Below are 24,806 nucleotides of genomic sequence, written 5' to 3'. Positions count from 1 at the left end.
TTCTATCTAATCCCCAGAAAATGGAGACAAGGAACACAACAGGCGGACACAAACCACCCTCAAAAAAAAAAAAAAAAAAAAAAAAAAAAAAAAAAAAAAAAACATCTAAGAAAAGTTAGATTGGCTCAATAGTAATTTATTTATGTACCAAAAAAATAGTAAGTTTTAATTGTTCACAAATATGTCCTCTATGTACTTGTGTGGAACAAACATGATTAATTTTGGTAAAGAGACCGTACAGCGCTGTAAAAATAGTTTTGCTTTTGCCGCACTTATATGTTTAGACATATCAGAGTAGATGCAAAATGCAGTTTTCAATAATGGCTCCATTAGAAAACTATCCAAACAAGCCAGGCTCTATGTGAAAAAGTAATTGCTCCTTAAAGCTAACAACTGGTTGTGCTACCATTGGTGGCAAAAACTGCCATGAAGTGTTTGTGATAACAGGCGCTGACTCTTTGGAGGAGTTTGACCCCTTCCTCTAATTTTAAATCCGCCACACTGGGTTTTCAAACACAGACAGCCTATTCAAGGTCATGCTTCAGCATTTTAGTTGGATTCAAAACATCCATTTAGTTCTTTTGAGCCAATTTTCAATTTGCTGTTGTGTTTTGGCTCATTATCCTCCTGCATAATGCAAACATGTTTCAGCTTTAAGCCAGAATGGATGTATGGATATTCACTTTCATGATTGGAAGATACATTTTATAAATTAAGCAGAAATCAGTACAGACCATTACCTTACCACATGTAAGGTAATCATACTGACATGCTATGTCAGTGTGATTCTGTTTTCCTGAAACTCCAATAAGTTCCACATTTTTTCCAAAAGTCTTGGGGTTGTTTTTTGTTAGCAGTGGTTTTTCCTGGAATTCTTACAGGGATTTCTCATTTGATCTTAAATTTCTTTGCTGAACTGGAGAGTTCCTTCACTGAAACTGCGGCATCCTAAGTGCACAAAAGAGCGTTATAGGAGATCCTTCCTCCCAGCAGCTGTTCAGCTCCATAACCATCACGGCTCCCAACAAACTCAATAAGCACTTATTCCAGCTGAAATTTGTATTATTGCACATCTCAATTTGCACAGTATTTTTCTTATTTTATAAACAGTCTGTTTCCTTTTAATGCAAAAATACACATGCAAATTATGGGTATTATTTTAAAAGATACTCTACTCAGCTGCACCTTCCTTGGACTGGAGAAAATGTTATTTTATGTTAAAATCTTTCACTTACTGTACAGTGTATAACCTTACTTTAGTTTTTTATGTATATTTTAAATCTTAATCTTTATATGAACCTACATATATCAATGTTGCTGTTAAACCTATTTTTTTTTCCCACTGTGTGACGACAAAGGTATTTCTATTCCCATCACACCCTGGTATTTTAGATCAGGGTGTGATGATCAGGTCTTCAGCCTACTTAATTTTGTTAGTCAGGTTCTGTTAGGTGATTTCTTAATCATCTAAAAACATTAAAGTACAAAAAAAATTTAAAAACAGAAAAGATCTTCAAGGGGGCAAACAGTTTCTAAAAGCACTGGAAATCTAGATCAATACAGTGTGTCACAGTATGTTGGAACTCTGTGAAAAGAGTCCAATCATTGTGCTATTTTAATCCACAATAACAGCATGTGATTTTGTATCATCAGAAAAAACAGCCTGATCCTTCCTCTGTACATTCTGTTTCTGAAGGCGATAATGTAATTATCAGTCGAGTGAGTAAAAACCTTCCTCGGTATCAGCATGGAAAGTTAACTACAATTCAGTGTCATATCTCTCTGAATATATGCAAGCAAAAGAAGTTTCAACATGACTCAGTGGGAAAACAGTCAAACTATGAGTGTGTATTGAGATGGTGACTTCCCATCAATACAGTTTGTCACATATGACTCAGTTTAGAAACAGTGAGTGAAAGCGTGGCTCAGTGTCAGTGAAATCACCATAAAAGTCTCAGACAGCCGGAACATATCTCAGAAATTGAACCAAACACATGGCTAATTAGTATACAAATAAATAAGCTTTTTCTCAACCCTTTCACAACCTTTACATTCATGTATGCTGTTGACAATGACATATAATCTGCTTTCAGTCATTTATTGGCTCAGCAGTTGTTCAAATAAACACAAAGCCTGATAAATATACTCGCAGTTTGCAGCAGCGATGAAGCAATCTCTGCGTCTCTCCTGCCATGGCTGTCACGTAAACTTTCTCCTGTGTCTGTGTTTGCATTCACATGCGCAGCAGTCGTTGGCATGCACAGCAGTCAAGATTTTCAGCTTGTCTCGGCCTGCAGCTTTTTACACCTTTGATTTTATACAATGCGTTCCCACATGATGCCTGTGAAACTTTACTCCACTTTTCCTTTGATGCATTTTCTGTTTCCATTTTTTTTTTTTTTCCCCACATGGATTTTTTTTTTCTTGAAATAACATAAAATAGCTTGACACTTTTTTGGGCTACGCTATTTGTGAATTTCCATCAATACGTTTGCAGGACTAGGTGTAACGGCCAACTCGTTTATTTTGTGGAAAAAATAATTTGATAAAATAGCAGTTAAAACTGAAAGTCATGGTTTGTTCTTGAACTTTAAAAAAGCTATTTTTTTCAAAATGTATTTCATTATTTTGTGTTTTTATTCTGATACCTCTTAAAATTTGAGATTTTATTTCAATTATGTTAGAATTTTTAATGAATGTGTTTGAACTTGGATCTTGTCCATAATTGTGGGAGAATTTTTCTACCACTCTTTCAACAAGCCAACAAACCTGTACACCAAATTCTTGTTTCTACAAATCACTTGAGCAAAATTATTTGACCCTGGAAAAAGAATTGTTCAAATAAATTCTTAAACGTCCACAAACTGTGAGATTTACATTAGAAACTTTTCTATATAAGCTTTGATTGCTGCTATTTTTCATTTAATGAAGTCTGATGAACTTGTTTCGAATACTACAATTTAGCCATAACTTTTAATTTATCTTCATGGAGGTTTGGGTAAGGTGTTGGAACTCTGTGAAAAGAGTCCAATCAGTGGCATAAAGTGTAGCCATGAATAGCCAATAGTTTTAATAGTTTAGATTAGGAGAAATTCAATCAATCAGAATCGAGCAAAAATGAATGGCATCTCTGGATTGACTACTTTGGTCAAGTGGCATTGTGGCTGTGTATTTCAACTTCAAAAGCTGCATTTGCTTTTAAATATATATATTGAGGAAAAACAAAATCTGCAAATAGGCACATTTTCCACAAAAAATTTGGAGTTACCTGCTGTCTGCCAATAGGTGGGGATCCGCTGTATTTAGTTTTGGGTTAATTTCTTAAAGCATAAATGGAAGAAAAAGTGTAGAGCTTTGCTTTTGTGCAGTGATCTTAGAATAATCCAATACTGACTACTAAGTAAATTTGAACATACAAATCCTGCCAAGAAGTCCAAGTAAAGATGTGCAAGAAAAAAAGAATTCATCTTTTATTGTAGCAACATAACTGGACACCAGAAAAACAAAATTCCAATTTAAAATTTGACCTCATTCAATTAGCAGTGGGAAGAAATTCAATATTAGGAAGTAATTGTTTTTTTCTTTTAACAAAATGACTGTGACACAATTATTGGGCTACCTGCTGTTAATATTTTGTAGAGCTCCCCTATACAAATAGAACAGGACTGAGTTGTCTCTGAACATTCCTCTTAGACGATCCAGAGTTTTGGGTTAGGGTTAAGGTTCCTAGGGTTCCTCATTTTGTATTTTCATCCCACCGGCTTTCTATTGGACTGGAGAAGTATGTGGCCATGGCATAAGGTTGATTTTTAGTTCTGATGAACTATGTGTTGATCAAGCCACACGTTTTGAATCATTATTCTCCTAAAAGCCATAATGATGACTCATTTTCAGTTTGCTAATAAAGGCTTTATTCAAAAAAAGTAGTTCAAACAATTTATGATGCGATATACTCTTACAAGGTTTCAAAGTCCTTTAGAAGAGACATCTACCTAAAGCATCACATATCTTTCACCACATTCAATAGTGGGTTTGAGGTGCATTTATACTTATCAGTCTTTCATTTCATGCCAAACTCAGTTGTAGGGATTGTTGCTGGAATATTAAATTTTAGTGTCATAGTTCCAGTTATAATCCCAGCAGAGTTTAGCAAACTCTAGAAAATGCTTCTTACTGGCATCAATCCCAAGAAAAAAAAAAACAGTTGGCATGCAGAGTCTAATGGTTGTTATGGAGACTTGGTGACCCCAAGATGCTACACTTTGCAGAAGTTCTTCAACAGAGATATTTGGAGATTTTCTTAAGCTTCCTATCCAGACTGGCAAGAAAAACCTGGATGCCCATCCAGCCTTGTGCCCTTGCGCCTGAAAGAAATAGTCTCGAATGCATACCCCAGGGAAAGAAAAAGTCATGGATTACTAATTAAAAGTAACATGAAACTCTGATCAACTTCAAAAAGTAAAGGAGAAATTTTAAAAAGTGCTTCAGTTTCATTTATGTTGAAGTGATTGCAAGGTGTACCAATGCTGCTGCTGCACTCCCTTCGATATATATATTTGTGATATGTGGGATAATTTACCCACTTGAATAAATAATCAGATTTTTTTTAAATGTTCCTGTTTGAGACTATTTTACTCCAATGACAGACACATTTTAGATTTGCTTCACAGCTTTTTGCACATCTCCAGCAGGGACGCCAATAAAATGTGGCTGACACTGTAATTAATCTGATTCAATGTTGCGACAGTGTGAACAGAACCGCCTTTCTATACCTCATCATTATCTACTGGAGTGGTACTTCTGCAGGATGCATACCTAAAGTACTCACAAAGGCTAAGTGTTGCACATCCTCTCTTATTTCCAGCTAATGCACTTTAGAATATAGGCAGCTTGCAGAGTCTGATATTTACCAGCTGTGTGTCCAGAAGCGGTGCAGTGGAGGGGAGCTAATCCAGTAAAGTAACAGGGAAGCAGCAGAGTCAGAGGTCATTATTATTCACACGCAGCTGAACACAACACTCACACTATGCACAATGCTTGATCTTCAGACACACACCAGATTTTGCACAGTGCGTTTATACAACTTACTGTACTTTTATAGTTTTGCTGCTGCTGCTTCTTTCCTCTTCTGCAAAGACAAGTGAAGCTCAAAAACAATATTGATATAAAATTCATCTCTTTTCTTCCCCATTTTTCAACCAGAATAAACCTTACAACACCCCAACCACCCAAACAGGTGCACACACACGCATATACACGCACATACACACAGCAGATGGGTCTTAATCTCCTGTTGCTATAAACAAAGACTGATAGACAACTGCGAGTTGGTGTAATTTCTTGTAGTCTAACATCCTGTTAATTCCTGTGACAGATTAGGAAAAAAATCCTCAGAGTCCCACATGTTAGCTCGTACACAATAACACACATGCAGCCAAAGGCCTTGTACAGAGACAAGCCAAAAACAAGCTAATAGAGCACAGATGTAGAGCTGATCAGAGCCCACATTTCTCTCTGTTCAACCACTGGAAATGTATATATTTAATTTGCAATCAAGATCAGGTAACAATCGCTGTGAGCAGCTCCAACCCAACTAGAAAGGCACGCAGGAAAACCTGCATAGATGCTTTCATGTTCTGCAGTATTTGCTGGTTTGATCTTTGAATCCTGCTTACTGGAAACCGGCTGTCACCCCAACAGGAAGCATTCGGAGGTGTGTTTTATCACCCCAACAGACTGTATCACAATTAAAACTCAACAGCTAAAGCTTTTAACCTTCCAAAGGGAACATCTGTTCCCTTAACAGCTATGATGCCATGTATTCATTTTGATATATGGCCTTAAACAGTAAACAAATACAGTCCCAAATGTTAAAACAAACTATAAAAGCTATTTTGTTTTTTTGTTGTAATCGTGAAGCTTCAAGAATGGCAGAACCAACTGTCTGTCCTAAGGAATCATAACATTTTACAAAAGGCATTTTAGAAAATAGAAGACATTCAGAAATAGTCTCTCTTTTACAAGCTAAGCATACACAATATATTAATTAAAAAATCAGATTTGGATGGATGCCCAATATCGAGCAGACTTAGCTTTAAAGTAATCTTGGTAAAGCAAACTCCATTTTCCCAAAGATTTCCTGCAGTAACAAACAACCTACAAAACTCTAAGTGTTGACTTCATATGACTGAAAGTGCTCCAAAAACGCTTCAGCAGGCTTCATTCATTAAGCAGTTACAATGATGTGGGTACAATAATATTAACAGTCCAATTTTCATGAGGTCTTTACAAAAGACAAATAGTTAGAGTTGATAATTCAAGCAGATCGAGTTAATCATACCCTGGTCATTGTCTTCCTATGCAATTCTGCTGGATTCTAATCTCCCTTCACAGCTCAGTCTGGGATTTCTCCCATTGAGAAGGATTTCTTTAGCAGAATTTCTACTGGGCCAATCAGAAAACAGAAGGAGAAGTTGTGAATCATGACGTCAATTTTCTGCACTGCTTTAGAATTGCTGTCTGCTTGTAGTTTTAGCAATGGCAGTGGAGGAAGTGAACAAAAACATATAAGTTTGTGTTGGTCATGCTTCCTAATGTTGCAGTAACATTAACAGACCCCTCGTTCGACTTGATACCTCTCTCCTCACAGTGGCGGATAGTTGTTTACAGAGCAGGCAATTTCTGGTAAGCTTCATAGCGTCAAACATTACATTACATATGTTGAGGCAAAATGTTAGTGATTTTGCCTCAGCAGAAACCACACCTCTAGACCATAATCATTTCTCAACAACCAAGAGTCCAGACTCTCTGTACAAAGCAAATAGTGTAGAATAAGGGTCTGGTTTTTACCAGGCTAAGTTAATTATCATTTACAGAGGACACTTGTTTCAGTTATCACAAGCATAGACTTGGAAGTATGGGTAAAATGAGTTTGCCATGTAAAGAAGTCAGTAAATATTGTGTAATGTGTAAATCTAATACCTTTTAAATGTTGGTATTCTACTGTTGCATTGAAGAAGTGTAGGATAAGATGCTGACTTTATCTGACTATGCTTAGCCACATAGGTTAATCTGGCTGTACATCATCAAATCAATTCAACTGTCCAGAGCAATACCGTGCAGAATTGTGTAGATGTGAGCAATCTTATCTGGGATATGCAACGCCACTCCAGCTGCGTGCCACAATGGCATATATTTCCATGTGTGTATCTGCAATTTCCTGCTAACAATAATGTGTATACATTCCAGCATGGAGGAAAAATGTACGGTTGTGTCTTGAGAGCACCAGGTTTTTATCCGATAGTCACCAATATGTCAGACTGATTTCCAAACAGATACACCCTGAAAAGTGTCTGAAAACAAAACACTGAAATCTATCTGACAGGTGCACAACTGGGGGCCGTTGGGCCTATTGATAATGGAGTCTTATTACAGGGTAAATGAAGATCTGTTAAATTATTACCACAACCCCCTGACAAACCATTAGCAAAACAATTGAAAAATAAAGGATGAATCCAAGGGGAAGTGCTTAGGGAGATATCAAAGTTTCTGTACAGTGTATTTCTGCTCAGCTTTGAGTCTTCACAGCTCCCCAGGGAAGAATTACTTGGAGAAAATCAGGATGTTGTTACTGAGGGAAAAAAAAAAAAAAAAAAAAGCTTGGGTCTCATCATCAGCAAGTGTAATGCTCCGCAGATGTAGGGCCAGTGTAAAGCTCTCTTTTTGCTCAGTATTGTAACTTACAGCAGCAGAAGCTGCTCCAAGAGAGTAACATGTCACGTAAGCAACTTATACAACCAGACTGTATGAGCGGGCTTTTTAAGCATCCAACATATTTTTAGTTCTCAAATGTTGCTGTACAGTTTAAAACTTAAAAATTAACCATGTTGGTGGCAACTGAAATACTGCGTGAGATCGAGTGATTAGTGTTGGATTTTCACATGGAACATATTCTGTACGTAAAATTTTATTCCTTATTTGAGTCCCAACTAAGCATCAGGACCAATTAACTTGGTAACACATTTCAGTGGAGTTTCACCAATACTAGTAATTCATGAAGCAGTGTTACTCTTGTTGACACGATTAACGTAAACTGCAATTACATAAGCCAATATCAACAAGGCCTATGGAAACGGAGAAAACAAAATCAACATTGGCCAAGAAACGCCATTTTATTTGCTTAAAGATTAAACATATCTTGTTTAATCAAGCTTCTTGTTAAATTAGAGTGCTCATTATGTTTTACTTTTAAAAATATGGTTTAAAGTCACAGACAAACAATTGCAAGAACAAAGTGTCATTTCCTTGCTTTCATGTTAGAAGCAAATTAAATAAAAAGGGAATTGCTAATCACCAGTTGTTCTGTATGAAAGTGTGTTACGGCCATTATACATGATAGAAAAATAATAATTGGCCATCCGGGAATAAATTTTTTGCCAAAAAACAGACTAATTTAACAATTTTTCAAGAAAGAAACTTGAAATGTAACTTTGATATAGGATAGGAGCCTGAATGTACCTCTACACTTTGAAAATATATCCACATGTGCATCCCCAAAGTGGCACTCAAATTGTATGGATTCCTGGCACTTTTTTTGTCACAAATAGCTTGTAAAAAAAGAGTTCTTGTCCTGCAAATGTCTGACTACAATATCAGAAAATATCTGAGTTTTGGTATTGTAAATTTATATCAGTTTCAAAAAACTAAATTACAGTTTTTGCAAACTGTAATTTTTTACAGTTTACCACATATTTTATGTGGTAAAATATGTGTTTTACCACATTTTATTTTTATTTTTTTTGTAAATATGTTAAATTAATCACAAAATTTCATCTTTGGGTGAATAGTTTCTTCGCTGGCCAATTATTATTTTACTTTAATTTGGTCACAATATTTTACCGTTGAAAACTGTGGCCTTAACCTCATCTAGAAAAGAATTATGAACCTTTGAACATAAGGTTTGAGATTGTCTCTCCAGAAGACTTAAGTTCCTTTTAGGATGTGACAGATGTCAATTTATGTTTTTCGTCTGGTTTGAGGAGCATAGGAATCCTGTACCAAGACAAAAAACAAAAATCAAAAAACAGATTGCTAACTAAGAATTAAAACAAACATGAATTCATGCTTTGGAAGTCCATTTTTCTGTAAAAACCAGCAGACTCCAGTTCAACATACACCTCCAAAAATCAAATATGTTACACAGATTATCCACAGGAAGAATAGCGTATATATTAAACAGCTCAAAGAGCCCAAACAAACAAGGCCTGCTGCCAGAAGTTGTGTAACAGCGTTCAGGCTGGATTTTGCCTTCAGGCATACACACAAACACATGGTCCAGGTCTGGTCTGTTGTGTTGGTTAAACCCTTGAGGAGATTTATTTTATGTTGGAATATTCGTCCATCAGTAATGCCGAATAAACTCTAAGAAATATAGTTAAGAAGGAAAGAAAGACAACATAAATTAGTACAGCTGGAGATTCACTGTGCCTTTTTTCTATAGAAACAAAAATAAATCAAATAAAACGTACTTTAAAGAAGCACAAAGAGGCGGTAAACAGAGAAACTGACTCAACAGGAAAAGACACAGTTCTTATAAGATGTATCAGCAACACAGAGTTGTGCTGATAAAAGACTAATTTCCTTGGCTGCACTGCCTTTTCTGTTTCTTCCTACTCTGTTACACCTCTATCATCAGGGGATTGTTTGGAATACCATGGTACTAAAAAAAAAAAAGAAAAAGAAAGAGCTACGCAGAAGCTCTTCCATTAGTATCCTTCCTCCCTATTTCTTCAAAAGCTCAAACACCTTTAACTCTTTTTCACTCTGAACTCTCATCCTCAGTCTCTAAGTGAGACCTTGGAGGCTTCATGAAAGCATGATTTAACTGTTTTAAAAAGACCTTTTCACTTCAAAAAGCATTAGCACGGACCAAATTCTCCACAAAGCGACAGTGGAGAGATGACTATGTAGTATATAAAGCACAATTCCTCCCATTTGTCATGTTAGATCACCTCTCTTTAAGTATCCAGACATACATTTTGGCGTCCTGGACAGAGTAAAAGCCAGCAACCCTGAACTAAAACCTTGAGAAAAATGAAAATCAATCTGCTTTTATGGCTTCACCATGGTTCCTGTTCTAGTGTGATTCTTTGGAAAATAAAAATACATCAAATTTATGCATATTCCAAATACCAATACAGTGGATCTCTGGTATTCATGGGAGTTAGGGACCATAGTCACTCAGCTAACATCCATAAATACCTGAAAACCTCATTAAGAACGCATATAACTGCCTATTTTATTACTTCTAACTCCAACAATACATTAATATATAATCATATGCACAGTGGAAACAGTTTTAACGCTACTGCAGAAGCTATAACATCCATTATCCTCCTCATCTCTGGTCCGGTTTTTATTATAATTGCATCTAAACATTTAGCATTTAAACAAAACCAACATGCAAACAGGTGGCTGTTAATGCCGTTAAATGTCAATGTGCATTGTGTAATATTGCCAGGCTTATACTGCTCCTGTATATATGAAGAGAGGAAGCCAAACACAATTATGTCAGACATTTGCATGAAATCTTTCATCTAAACCATATTAACTCTGCTTCCATTTTTGCAGTAATTATAAGATTTTTTGATTCTTTTGTATTTGCTGAATGATGCAGAGACATTTATTTCTAAACCTTTTGTCTCTGCGTAGCATAGCTAGTTAGCTGGCAGAAGATATAATAATTGAAGCACAAATTGGAGACAAATCTAAGACTACAACCCAGAAACAGTTAAAGGATGTTTTTTTTTTTCCTTTACCAAGATAGAAATGTGCAAGATGAATGGCAGCTTCTCCTCTGGTTCTGGTTTCTGGTCAAACTCTGCAGTCTGCTGTATGTGGCAGAAACAGAAAGTATGGCTTTGCCTGATAAGAGATGGTTGAAACTCCTCTGAGATTTGTACCTCAGCATACTAGCATCCTTGAAGAATACACTCCAAGGGAACTGAGGTTATCTGTTTACTGGGGATTGTTTCACCCACAGGAATATGCAGAGATGACTCTATGTGCTTAACACCGCAAACTAAGATGTCACAGATACCAAAAATACAACAGTTTTTGACGGCAAGCAGAGGAGGCAGAACAGGTCCAGAATAATCAGTGGCCAAGAACAGGAAGCAAGATTCAGAGCCAAAATCACTCACAGCACTGATGGGTAGCAACAGAGGTGGTGGTCAGAAGTCATATTGAAGTCTGATTGTGTCGGGGACATAATTAGAAATGAGAATATGGAACAGGAATGCTCCAAGACAGATGAGCAGGTGGTTACCTGGGCAGCAGCACAGGTGAGAGCAATCAGTATGAACGGCAGGGACTGTGAGCAGGACTGCAGCATGGGACATGACAGAAACCATTCAAAAGAAAGTCCATCAAGGCCATCTATCTTGCTTACAAGATAGAAAAATGAGCCATTTGAAAACTTTCCCAATGCACAGTCATCATATGTAACGTAAAGGGGTGCCGCCTGTCAGTCTTATAATGGAAATGCCGTTTTAAACTGCAGGTGCAAAGCAATGAGCGGAAGCCAAGTGCAGCCTTGCTACCTCAGCAGATGGCTCTGCTAATTAAACATCTACAATCAGATTGTTGTACTTGTGTTAATAATTCTGTGCAATTAGCATGCCGAAACTATTACTAGGCTTAAGTCAGCCTTTACGTTTTATTTTTGCTATTCTATCTTGTTAAATCTAAATTAGAAAGATGAATGGTAAAGATAATCTTACAACCTATTTATCTCTCCAGATATCATTTTGCATACACAAACTGTTCTCTTTTTTTGTTTTGCTATAATTTGTAACCCTTGAGTTCTATGGATGTATCCTTTATTTTAAGCAGCCATACATTTTAAAGGGTTGAAAATAAAGAGAATGTGTGTATATATATATATATATATATATATATATATATATATATATATACACACACACACACACACACACACACACACTTTTAAGATGTCTATAAAAGCTCCCCGACTGCTTCAGTCCTCCTAAGAAAAAGCTCCATCTTCATCTACAGCGGAAATGCAGGTTGGGGAATCCTTCATAATATTTACAGAGTTTACTGAGTTGGCTGATGGCTGTGTTTTCTTATCCTCTAACAGAGAGGGTGATTTGACTGATGCTCGTAACAGATTGCATCACAGCAGGGGACGAACTAAAACGGTTTACGCACCGCGGCTCTCCCTAAACTGTCTAACAGTGGCAACGCTCCACCTTGTAAATTTGGAATAGCAATTTTAGACATTTCCCAGCAGGCCATCTCCAATTGGCCTGAACTGGTGGGACCGTTTGAGATCACTGAGGACCACCTTTGAAGAGCCGGGGAAAAAAGTAAAAATAAAAAATAAAAAAGAACCTGGCTTTGTGAAAGCAAACACTCGCTGGTCTTTAGGAATGCACCTGAGCACAAAACGACTCATTTTTTATTCATACTTATTGTTATTTTTCCGGCTTTCAGTTGGAGCTTTTAATGCCTTGATATGAGTTCATACCTGCCATACAAATGCGTATACTGCTTTGACATGTGACCCACACTCACCCTGCAAACATCAAGGTCTACTTGCAGCCACAAAACAAATATCAGCAGGAATTATGGAAAATGTCACACCACCAATAATTTGGCTCTTTTGTAGAGAAATCCGGATAAAGGCAAGCAGAGGCCTACATTTACATTTGTGTTGACAACGGTAAATAACCTCTGTTAACCTAAAAGTCTGTCTCAACATGGCTCTGCCACAGTCCAGCAGCAAATAAGAGTGAATGTTAAGGTGATAAAAATGAAGCACTTACAGCTTTTTTTCTTTCTTTTGGAGGCTGGAGAAAATGATTGTCTGTTTTACCACAACTGCAGCAAATACGATTGCAGTGCTTTCCTTGTAAAAATGATTCCTACCCATCTATATTTGGCACAATTTGCCATGTTAAAACCATCAGCTTCCATGTTTTGTTGGGCTTTTATATGATAAACCAACTCAAATTGCTTCAGTTTTCTGTGATTCTGCAATTGTGAAAATTCACACAAAATCACCAGACCTTTTTTTTTCGCACTAATGCATGATTGTGAGTTTACTGCTAATTTTCCACAAAAATGGTCAAACATATTGGGCACAAGCAACTGCAAACTCCCACCTGAAAGAGGCAGTGGCTCATGCTTCTACTTCACTGCTGCCTCAGCCTTACTTTATATCAAGTTATAATACATTATCAATGTGGCAAGTAACAATAATTGAACTATTTAAGTTATTTAAAGAATAAATATATTTTTGTCAAAGCCATCTGTTTTTTGTCTCATCATGTAGATTTTGGAAGAAGTTCAATGGAGATAAAAAAAAATATTGCAAAATTTCTGGCAAAGATTTCTTAAGCAGCACCAAAAAAAAAAAAGCAATTTTGTAAACAAACAGTAAAAACAATAGTGAAATCCTGGAGGGACTGTATAGAGCAGAATTAACAACAGCAGTTAAATTTTTCAGATCTAAGTAAGATCTATATCCAAAGGGAAAGTCTCCGGGATACTGAAGAACCCACCTAGCAGTCCCAAGGTTAATCATTTTGGTCTCATAGTTTTACAGATGGCATTCAGCAAATCTCTGGTTGTTGTTTTAAGAGTAAATACAAAAACAAAACAGCCTAGAGCTTTCTGAGTTAACCTCTACAAACTCCAGCAGGTCCTTTGAATGTTTTTCCTTGCCCCAGGGTTTGCCTCATAGGCTACACAAAGCGTGCCTTTTTCATTCAGGGTGGCTGTCATTTAATGGAGCTTAAACCGTTTTGGATAAACAGACTTAGAGAGTTCCTCTGAACTGGTTGTGAAACTGCTGCAACATTACAAGTGACCAGCATCAATTACAAGTCTTTCACAATCGAGGTAATGTTCTACTGTCTCGAGACAGCTCTTAGCATAAGAACTGAATTTGTATTTATACATTTAAACAGCTAAACCACTAAATCTAAGGTATTTTGGAATAACAGTCATTCAGCCGTGGTCTGTTGAATGACATGAACAGCATTAAATGTCCCTAAAGTACAAATAAAAGAAGAAGAAAAAAAAATCCACCTTTAAAAGTCTTTTTTTTTCGATTAAGAAAAACCAGATACTTCATTAGATGAATCAGCACTCAAGTGAATTATTACTGCACCTTTAGAAAAGTGGTTTTAAAATTGAACTGGTCAATGTCAAGGAGAATAAAAAATAAGTTATTCTGAATATCAAATTCCAGTGTGAGTAAGACTTCACAACGAAGCATCCTTGATTCTCATCGCATCTTTTCACCCGGCTCTTCAGGCTTTTTGAATATCTCTCAAACTCCAGGAGGGGAAAAAAGTATTTTTGTTGGGGAAAAATGTATTGGAGAGCAAAATCCTGATGGCCTTGAAAATGTTTTTGGAGACTTTTTCAAAACCATCCGCAACATAAAATTATTTATCGCTTCACTGGATTTTCTAATTTCTCCAACCAAACCCGGGTCCTTGAGAATTTCTCTTCGTTCCAACGTCTGCTCACTCAGGAAATAATTGAACATTATTTCGAATTGTTGCTAAAGTTTCACTCAAAAACAGCTCATCCCATAATGGAGTGCTTTGCTGAATATTAGTAAATTCTGCTCGTTTTAGTGCTTTCTTCTCCCATTTCTCTTCTTCATTCTTAACACCCCAAACACATTTCCTCTGGCTATAATTGGATTAGTTACTATTTTGAAAAAAAATCTCTTATTTCTTGTGTCTTTAAAAGTGTTGTAAATTTGTACGTTACTGACACATCCAGCCCTTAAAAAAAAGCAAGAAAAAAACTACTTGGAGATTAGTTTTTATCTTTGTTTTTAAGGAATATGTCTTGAGTGGCACTTAACTAAATTGAACAAATGTGTTGCGGATGGATGGGTGTGTGCATGGATGGATGATTTGAGAGAAGCTGTGAGGCAGCTCTACCTTTCCAGACTGCGCTCATTACTCTAAAAAACACTTGACTTCATCATGGCCTCAATTATATGGTGCTGAATGAACTCCAGAGTTACTGAGCCGCCGCTGCTGCAGCTGGACGTAGGAGTGGGGAGTCTGAATGGAAAGAACATCTTCATGCAGTTTAAATCCTGACCTCCTTATATTTTATTACTTAAAACATCCCGAGAGCTAAAAAAAAAGAATAAATACATAAAAAAAGAAACTTAAATTAAGCTTCTGTTTATACTGTATCTTGCGCTATGCGGTCGTTCTCAAAAAGATCGGTCTGCTTTCAGATTTATTCTAGGGCAGGAAGATGACGCCCTGAAGAATCAAAGAGCTACATCTTCAACTACTACAAAGAGTTTAGCAACAGATGGTCTGACCCCCACAGAGGCCTGATCTTAACATCATGATCGTGATCTATGATCACAGGAAGAAGCTCAGGACACCAACGCAACCTAAATACACAGATGGCAAGTTCTCCGAGGTGCTAAATGACCAACTTAAATCAAAAGCGTGTAGGAGAAAGTAGACCATGCAGAAAAATTAGAAAACTACTGGATTTTCTTACTTCGTTACATTTAAAAAAACTATGTAATTTTATTCTCCCTTGTTCTGCAGTGAAGCTTTTCTTCCTGTATTAGAGGCAAACTGTTTAAGCCAGGCAGAAACAGTTAGAAGAAGGGGTTCTGCTCAGATGGGGTCAGAATTTTGTTACACATCAGTCTGAAAAAAACATGGCTTGAAACATGGTGGTGGCAGCATTATGCTGTGGGGACATTTTACTTGCAGCAGGTTATGACAGGATGGCCATAGTAGAAGGAGTGATTAATTGAGTAAAATTCAGGGTGATCCAGGAAGGAAACCTGTGCTCAAAAGTCAAGAAACTGGAATGGCGCTCGACTTTCCATCAAATCTGAAGATGCAAGCAGAGATAAAATAGAAGGTCTTTTATTTTTTATACAAAATGGGTCGCATACTGATTTCTTTTTGTGTATTGTGTGACTATATATTGTCACACTTTGTATTTAATTACCTTAATAATTCACATAAAAAGTGTAGCTAAAAGCATTTGTCTTTTAGTTTTTACAAGATCAATAAAACTGACTTTGTATTTAGAGTTGATTTTTTAAAATAAAATATGGTCATATCTTAATTTAGTATCCCAATATCTTCATGACCACTTTACATCCCCATTAATTACGAAAGCTGATTAACTATTGCTTTAAAACTATGAATCTAAATATAGATCCTGAAAGAAAACCCGTTAGAAGCTGAAAAAGACCTGAGCCTCAGACAGAGGTCCAAATTTGGTTGGACAATGACCTGAACTACTGTGGGATGTTTTAGATCAAACGATCTTCATGTGTTATAATTTTCTGATTAAAGTCAATAAGTTTCTACATTTTTTTTAATGCTTATTTTTACATAATTTCCTGAGTTGAAATGAACTTAAAACTGATCCAAGAAAAAATAAAAAAAATCTGAACTGAGAATTGTTCTCAAGTGAACACACAAGTCTTTTCTAACAAGGAGATAAGAAAAAGAAAAAAAAGAAAAAACAAAAGAAAAAAAAACATACAGTGTTAAAATTAAAGACAGAACGTGCAGCACCCATAGCGGAGGAGCTGAAATCTCTCAAAATCATCACATCAATAAGTAAAATGTCAAAAAGAAAAAAAATTCTCCTGCTGCAGCCAGAATACGGAAAGTCTTCTGTACAGGTGTTATTTAGGAAAACCCACAGATACACACACAAAAAAAATAAAGAGAGAAGATTTAAAGAACGGAGTTTCGATGGCCCAGTTCAGCAGCGGCAGCAAGGTCAACGTTTCACACACCAACTCAGAGAAGAAGGCGAGCAACAATCTGCCTGGCCACATTGCCTGCCCACACACACCTCCTCCACAGGTGTGTGTGGATTTTTAGGGGTGAGTCATTCTCTCCCACGTAGCACATACCTCCAGCAGTGGTTGCGGAGATCCCACCAGCGCCGCACCGCTCCTCCCAGTCCCAAAAATCGACTGGGATTCTCGATCGCTCCCCGAAGCGGGGCCTAGCGCTCAGATTTTCAAACGAGAGCGCAACATCTGAAGGCAACAGATGGCGGTTCGACGAACAACATCATGATCAGACAGTGACACAGCATTAGGGCACAGCGTTAATTGTGCAGCCTTTGTTTTCTACACTTAATACCAAAAATGCAGCAGTGTTTTCAGTGTTTTCATACATTTAGATCTCCTGTTAGCGAAATAAAAAAAAATGTGATGTACAGCTTTGATCCAAGGCATAATTAAAGTGATCATCAATCACAATGCGAATGTGTAATAAAAAGAGAAGCCCTGGAATTGGAAAGCTGCAGGTTTCATTCTTGCTTCCTTCTCTGTCATACATTGATGGGCACCTGGGCAAGGCACTTAACTGCAAGTTACCAGCGGATCATCTTTATTAAAGACACCAATAGATCCACATGAGACATGTGAGTATAAATTCATGTGAACAAACATAATCACAAGTGTACATATGTGAGTGTGACTGGTTAAATTTGACTCCAGCACAGTACCATATTTTTTCAGACAGTAAGTATTTAGAAACTGTCAAATGATATATTATTTAATTGCTTTTCAGCAAACTCACGAAAACTCTTGACTTTGGCTTGGAAGTCTGCTGGAGGCTGATCTGCACTCTAAATCAGGGTGGTCTGGAATGTCTGTGCTCCATCAGCAAAGAGCGCAGTGGAGCGGAGACGCATGCAGTGTAAATAAAGGATGATAGAGAGGCGGTAACACCAAGAGGTCTCCCTCTAAAGTCATTTATAGTCATCTCCTTAGTCACTTCTAGAGCATGGAGATGTGACTGTTCCAGCAGTTTCAGAAGGTGGCACCGACAGATAGGTATCGTTATCTAGATGCGGTATGGTAAGAAAATCTTACGAGGTAGCACAGATCACAGATCGTCTGTGGATTTGTTCCTTCAGTTCTGACCGTCTAGCCTGTGATTTTAGCTTTCTTCATGGCTGCAAATGGTAATGTTTAATTCTTGGTTCATATCCACCAGTTTGAATAAATATTTAACGTGTCAGTGAAAACAATGCGTCACATAGAGCAAAAAAAAAAAAAATACATAGAAGTCACAACTGACTATAACTTGTGAGACCAATCGAATAATGAAAAAAAGTGTGATTTCCAGTCAGGTATTAACTGTAAATAATGTTGACAATTCTGATACTTATTAATGACACTTGGGAAATGTAACTTAGCATAAAGCAACAAAGTCAAACTCTGAATAAAAAAAATCACAAAGTATCAGGTGCAGAGCTGTTTCTGCAGCCCAAACATTGTGCCATTTGGTGGATTTTTTCAGGAGAGGTGCTTCATAACACCTTTGATGCAAATATTCTTTGCCCAGATGACCTGAGTGCAAACTCCATCCATCACCCTTGCAGTATTAGCACAGAGCTCCATCGCTTGAGCTTCAGAGAGCCTATTCAGCTAAGCAAACAAACCTTTCTGAGCGCCCAGCAGGGCTGGCAATGGTCTTCGTGCTGGCTGCAGCTTAGGAGGGAGCTCAAAAAGAAAGAACTGGATGGCAGCCAAGCAATGGTAAATGTTGGCTTCAGTTGGCTCGGTTTTCTGGACGGATAAACCCAAAGACTACTGATTATGATTCATTCTGCTGGTCAGCTGGAACATTCGGATGCAGAAATTGTTGATTAGGGGCTCAGGAACTTATGTTTAATCTCAGAAGACCTTTCAGTGCTCACTGATATTTTTAGTGGCTCTGCAGTTACAACATGTCATGTGTTTTGGTGTTTGGTCTGGATCCACTTCCGCCAACCCTTGGTGTTTCACTGCGTGTTGAAAACAAGTGACTTTAGTGGCTTTGAATCTGACAAGTTAATTGATGGGCTGCCCCTTCGTTTCACCATCTTGGGGTTTTCAGTCATGTTAGCAGCACGCCTGTGGGGATGGCAATCTTGCTCTTTCAGTTGGAACACCAAAGACCGAATGCAAGCAAAATATTCCCATCGGTCCCAGCTGTACTTTGTGGTGGCGCTAGTTTACAAATGCAAAAATTAGACGGTAATCATCATAGTAGTTTAAGCACTTAGATTTTTAGATCTGGTTTTGTGGCTAATCTAATCAATATCTATTAGGAAACAATTACCGGTACTAGTTCCAAATAGTGATCAGAAAATAATGTTATAAACATCTCAGAATCACAGAGACTTATTTTCTGCCCTCTCGATGTATTCACATTTGTTCTGTATCAAAAACCATACTGTTACTACTCAGACAAGCCTTGTAACTCTAACCCTTTTCAATTGAGGAAGCACTTTTTACCCTAATACTATGCAGCAAATAAATCTCCCTTCTTCTTAGAGGAGATCTGTAAGATTCGGGGGTCTGTAGCTTTGTTGTATCGTCATGTTGAGGGTGTAACACAGAAATGAGTCTGGGATGCAAATTCAGAAGACTTTCGCAAGTGAAGTTGGCAAAAAAATGTTCTTATGTTATGCAGCTGGTATGTTCTCTTCTTTTACCTGTTTTATAGAGTGGCTAAGAAAGTCGAGGATCACTTTTAGACATTCTGATCACCTTAAAGTAGTATCTTATAGAATAAATTGAAAAAAAGAAATTCTTAGGGTGCCAATACATGCAGAACTTGTAATTTATTAAAGATAATTCAATTCTTATTGTGCGGTCTTTGCCTTACTGAAATGTACTAGCATGAGCAATTGTCGTACTCCAGCTCCAAGGTTTATTACACATCTTTACCGGTTATGCCAATAATATGCTGTAAACCTTTGTGAAAAACACTGCATGTCTAAACAACTTTGAGAAATTTACATTTAAAAGAAAAAGTCTGTCATATATTCAGATGCAAACCTGTCTCGATGGATAAACAATTTAAATTATGAACATGGAAAGGAAAATATTCACTTTGACAGTCTGAATTTAGAATGTTTTCTTCACTATAATCATCATCCTGAAGTTTTTACTGTGTAAAACTGATCATTTCATGAGTATGACACACTGCACAAATCTAAGACCCACAAGGACCTCCATGCCGGCTCCAGATGTGGCGACTGAACTTTTATCTCAAGCAATAGAGCCTCAACAAGGTTTGTTGAAAAGTCTCCCAAAATGTGTACCGTCCCAAATTACACAACCATGTTGTGCAGCAGCCAGCCTGTCTAGAAGCACGGACAACAAAGTTAAGTTGAGTGCCGCGGGGGCACTACAGGCTGCGGACGCTGCCATGTTTAAACCTGCTGAACAGAACGTGCTGTTCCTGCAGAAGGGAGAAACCGCTCATATACTTCTGACTGAAAATCCATCTCAGATTCTCCTCTTTCCTAAAGCCATCCTGAGTCTGACTTCACTTCCAGTTTGAAGTACGTGTCACTTCTCTTTTGCTCTTTTATTTTCCTCAAGGATCACATCTCTCCTCTTCTTTCATTCTACTCATTTGTGCTCTCTGCTGCCAGATCATTCGACACTTTGCACTTTAATGTGTCCTTCCCTCTTCCTCCTCTTCTAAAAACCAACTCTTTCTCACATTTTAACACCAGAAGGCCACTCTGCAGAAAAGAGGGGAAGAGTTTTGAATTTTGGAAATTAAATGTCATGTCTTTCAAAGTGACCCTCTGACTTTTTCCTCTGAGCCACTCTTAGTGGGAAAAGGTACTCATCCGAAAAAGCCTTCAGCCATCCAGGTATTATTCCTCACCCCTCATCAGAACTCACCCTCTATTTGCTTTTATTTTTCTTCTTTTCCACTGCCTTTAAAAGGCAAGATTTCCACGTCTTTTTTTTTTATTTTATTTTTTTAAGGTTTCGTATATTCAACAAATTAAAGCTGAGTAGCAAGGGGGGAGGCAAATTAAACACTAAAATGATCCAGAGGGAGGAATAGACTCCAAACAAATAAATACCTCTTAAGGTTAAAGCTTTAAATTGTGCCAGAATCTACTCTTTAAGTCTTCAGGTGCTACTTTTCAAATCACTAAAGGACACCAAAGGGACAAAGCGAACCCAGAAATGTGATACTGCTGTGTTACTCTGATGATTCTGTAAAAGCAGGTCAAAAACCTCTCAAAATGGGTTCTTTCAAGCAAAACGACTCCCTGTTCCTACAGATTGAAATATTATGAAGTGACTACGTATGAAAATATATATTTAAACAGTAAATTTGAATACTTCCTCCGCCTTTTTTCTCTACCTTGACATTGCTGAGGATCTGGAGCTCATCTCGTCTCATCAGAATCTCCCCTGACTGACTCATTCGTATTGCTGCAGATCGGGACTCTGAACACATCACTGGGATTGACTCCAACTCGCTTTAACAGTCATCACGCTTTCATTTAAAATGTGGCCACTGTTGCTTTTCATCCTCCTGTTAGAGTCCAGACCTGCTGTTTTGTTTTTGTTTTACAAAAGAGGTTTTTGTCTTGTACTTGGATGGTGTTTGAATGTCTGCCATTCAAAGCCAACATCTATGCAAAAACGGCCGAGTTTGGGATTGATAGTTTATGAACTGATCTGCTTTTACTCCTACCTTCAAAGAAAGATGAAAAGCAAGCTGTAAAAGTGTCTAATGTAGCCTTCATTTAAACTGGCCATTGTTGAAGTACTGCACCCCAACGTCAACAAGAATAAAGGACTTGTGATCACACGCTTTTTGTTTACTATGCTATAAAAAAAACTCAATAATCCCATCTACTTTGTTTATCCTGTTCACTCAGGTTTGATGTGACATTGAGGAGATTCTAAAATCTCCAAAAGTGGTTAAACAAATCAGTCAATGCAAGACGTGGAGGACAGTAACCTTACTGTACACAGGTGGTGAGTTTTATCCCGATTAGGGTTGTCAAAAGTATCAATATTGCAATAAAAGTGAGTAATTAATTATTCAGAGATACTCAAAATTCAATACAAACTGACTCATTCACATTGCCTCAGATTGTTGGCTTTTTCTGGCAGATGTGCTGCAGTAACTGAGTGATGTTTAAATTCTGCTACCATGCCAACTACAGCCAGAAAACAGTTAAAATTATTATTTTTTTTTCTATAACGAGGGTGTGCTTAACCCTGCTGATTGGTTTTGAATAATTTATCAAATTAAACTATTGTCATATTGTAACAATTCAAAATGACAATATAAATCTGATTATTTGCTTAACTAGAAAGAGCCAATTTCTTCCAAGAAATGGCTATGCAGTATCAGTGGCACATAGTGTCAAGTATTCTTAATATTTAAATTCCTGCAGCGATTTTAGAATTGTAAAGGAATTATTAAAACACACTCTGAGGCCTTGACTCTGTTAATGTGGCTCTAACCATTTTCTTATCAAGTATAAAGTAAAAATCTTCAACATATACAAGTGCTAGTTGACTTTGCTCCGAAGTCAGAAAAACTATTTCACCATTAAATATGCTCCAAAATAAGTCTAGTTGTTTAATTATTTTAAAGCTGATAATTAACACTAGACAGTAGATAAAAATCCTATTCAAACACACAAAGCATTTTGGGGAGCATTTAAAAATAAAATTTTGGAACAAACGTGAATAATTCTTCACACATAACACTTCTTATCAGAAATGCAAAAAATTATTTAAAATGGGACTAAATTAAAACTAAACTGAATATCTTTCGCTTTTAATACAAGATAAATACTATTTTGAAGAATAATTCTCACTTTAAATAAATTAATGTTCAGCCTGATGAGACGTATTCTTTGCATTTTTAAGAAAAAGCAAGAATGCTCCTCAGTGCTTCACATAAGTGCTGGGATAATAAATGAAGCCTAAAACGGTGCAGGTGCATAGCCCAAAGTCAAGTCTGTCATTTTTCCTCACTGTGTATCTGTTTACTAGTGCTTTTGAGGAACTGAAAGCCTCTTCTGAGTCACAAGCACAACACATTCATCAATTGGAGAACGCACTCTTACACTACAGCGATGCAATCATCTCCCCGGAGACTTCTATCAAAGGCAGCTGTATGTTTTAACACTGTCATTATGCTCCACATAAGAATTAATCTTGAGTTGTTCACACAGATAAAATAGTAGGTTTTCAACAGAATAATAAATGCAAAGAGTTCCCAGTGTTGCAACAAGCAATATGCTCAGATGGCAAAATTTCCACTAAGTGGTTACAGCAACAGCAACAACCCAACAATCTCTTTGAGAGACAACAGTTACATGTCCTCGTTTCTACCTCCAGTGAGGTCCCCATTAAACTAATCCAGTCCTGCTGGCAAATGGTGACCGACGAAATGTCATTTATTCACTTCTCTACCAAAGTTCAGCAACCTGTACGGAAATGTCACCTTTGAAAATAACAACCTTTACACCCTTTCCTCCGTCCGGTTGGAAGAAGGTTACTTTAAGTTCGGGAGATTTAGAGGACATGGCAAAAAATAAAAATTTAATTTCAGTAGATCAGTTATTAAAAATAACTAGCAATAAATAACATTTTCATAAAGCTTTTTTTATTCTTATTATTATATGCTTAAGTCAAATTTCTAACTTTTTATAAAATTACACTGATCAGGCTGTTATCAACCAACAAGGATTATTTTTTCTTTGAGGTCTGTTTTCATCCTAAAGAATATAACACATGCACACCCATTTGTGTTACTTGTATTCTAATTAAACAACTAAATATATCAATGATAAAAAAAGAAAACAAGATAACAACAAGCAACTATTTGTTACAAGCAACATTTTTGAATCCAGGAAAAAAAAAATTACTGTAAAATTACAGGACTTTGCATGAAGGCATACATCCTTCCCCTTCAAGTCACACTTGTCCCAATATAAAATCAAAAATGCATTTTCTGTGTTGGCACAAACAGAACAAATGCATCATAAACCTCAAATGGCCTTTTGCTGTTGTTGTTTTTAGGTGTGTCGTTGCCACCCCATCCAGGATGCCCTGGGTGGGGAGCCACATCATCCATGTCAAAAACTGCCACTCCTTTCAGTCAGTTAAACATCCCACCTCATTCTGTTAGCCAACATCATTCACCTGCTGTACTCTGCAACATGTTAAACAGTAAAGTCACCCAACCAGTATGATTTGGTCTGTTTTTTAAAACAGAGTTATAGTTGAACTGGCTTTACAAAAACAAGAACTGTTTCTCTTCAGAATGGTCCAGTGGTTTCATACCACCTGTTTGTTGTTGTTGAGTCGAGATGTGTCAGTTTGTGGCATCCATGATCCCAGATGTGGCCATGTTGAGACTTGCAAACATGACCGTCACTATTTAAAGTAACAACCCACTGACCTCACTTTTTGAAAATTGAACGGTAGACTTGGGTATCCTTGCTCTGTGCAAATACTATGTGTATCTCGATACACTGCCAACAATAAAATAAAATAAAGACATGTGAGCTGCAAATCTTAATTCAATAGGTATTGGTCTATGAATATCACATTGTGTGGTATTCATCTGAATACCACACAATGTGATGCAATGAGATTCGTTACTGAGATGAAGACTGAAAATGACAACTTGCAACTGAATGAAAATAACTTTAAAATAGATTTGTATGTATATTTACTTTCAATGTAGGTGTTGAGTTATAACTATTAGTCAGTCTCCAAGAACAACTCAAGTATCTACAGTGCAACAGATGTGAATGTCAGTTGTTAATGAGCATTTTGAAAATTAGAAAAATAATCAGCCTCATAGAGTGTGGCCTTTATAACCACACAAGGATAAGAAGACTTATAATACTGAAAGAATGAGAAATACATTTTCAGTTTAAGTAATCAAGAAATAACTCAGCTTTAA

General features: G+C 37.0%; 1 protein-coding gene and 1 long non-coding RNA gene across 3 annotated transcripts in view; one reads left to right on the top strand and one right to left on the bottom strand.

Annotated features, from left to right (window-relative positions):
- The window catches only part of LOC106950493 (zinc fingers and homeoboxes protein 2-like), a 154,602-nt gene that overhangs the window by 82,765 nt on the left and 47,031 nt on the right, over window positions 1–24,806 (bottom strand). The window lies entirely within an intron of this gene.
- Window positions 16,513–24,671, top strand: LOC106950494 (uncharacterized). Its single transcript, XR_001425619.1, has 3 exons — window positions 16,513–20,400; window positions 21,751–21,850; window positions 23,915–24,671. It is a non-coding gene; the product is annotated as an uncharacterized LOC106950494 (long non-coding RNA).

This window comes from Poecilia latipinna, unplaced genomic scaffold (genome assembly GCF_001443285.1).
Source record: "Poecilia latipinna isolate Pla-1442-1.1 unplaced genomic scaffold, P_latipinna-1.0 Scaffold403, whole genome shotgun sequence".
Taxonomy (NCBI): Eukaryota; Metazoa; Chordata; class Actinopteri; order Cyprinodontiformes; family Poeciliidae; genus Poecilia; species Poecilia latipinna.
The sequence above is the reverse complement of the archived record's forward strand: the minus strand, read 5'-3'. Positions and strand labels throughout refer to the sequence as shown.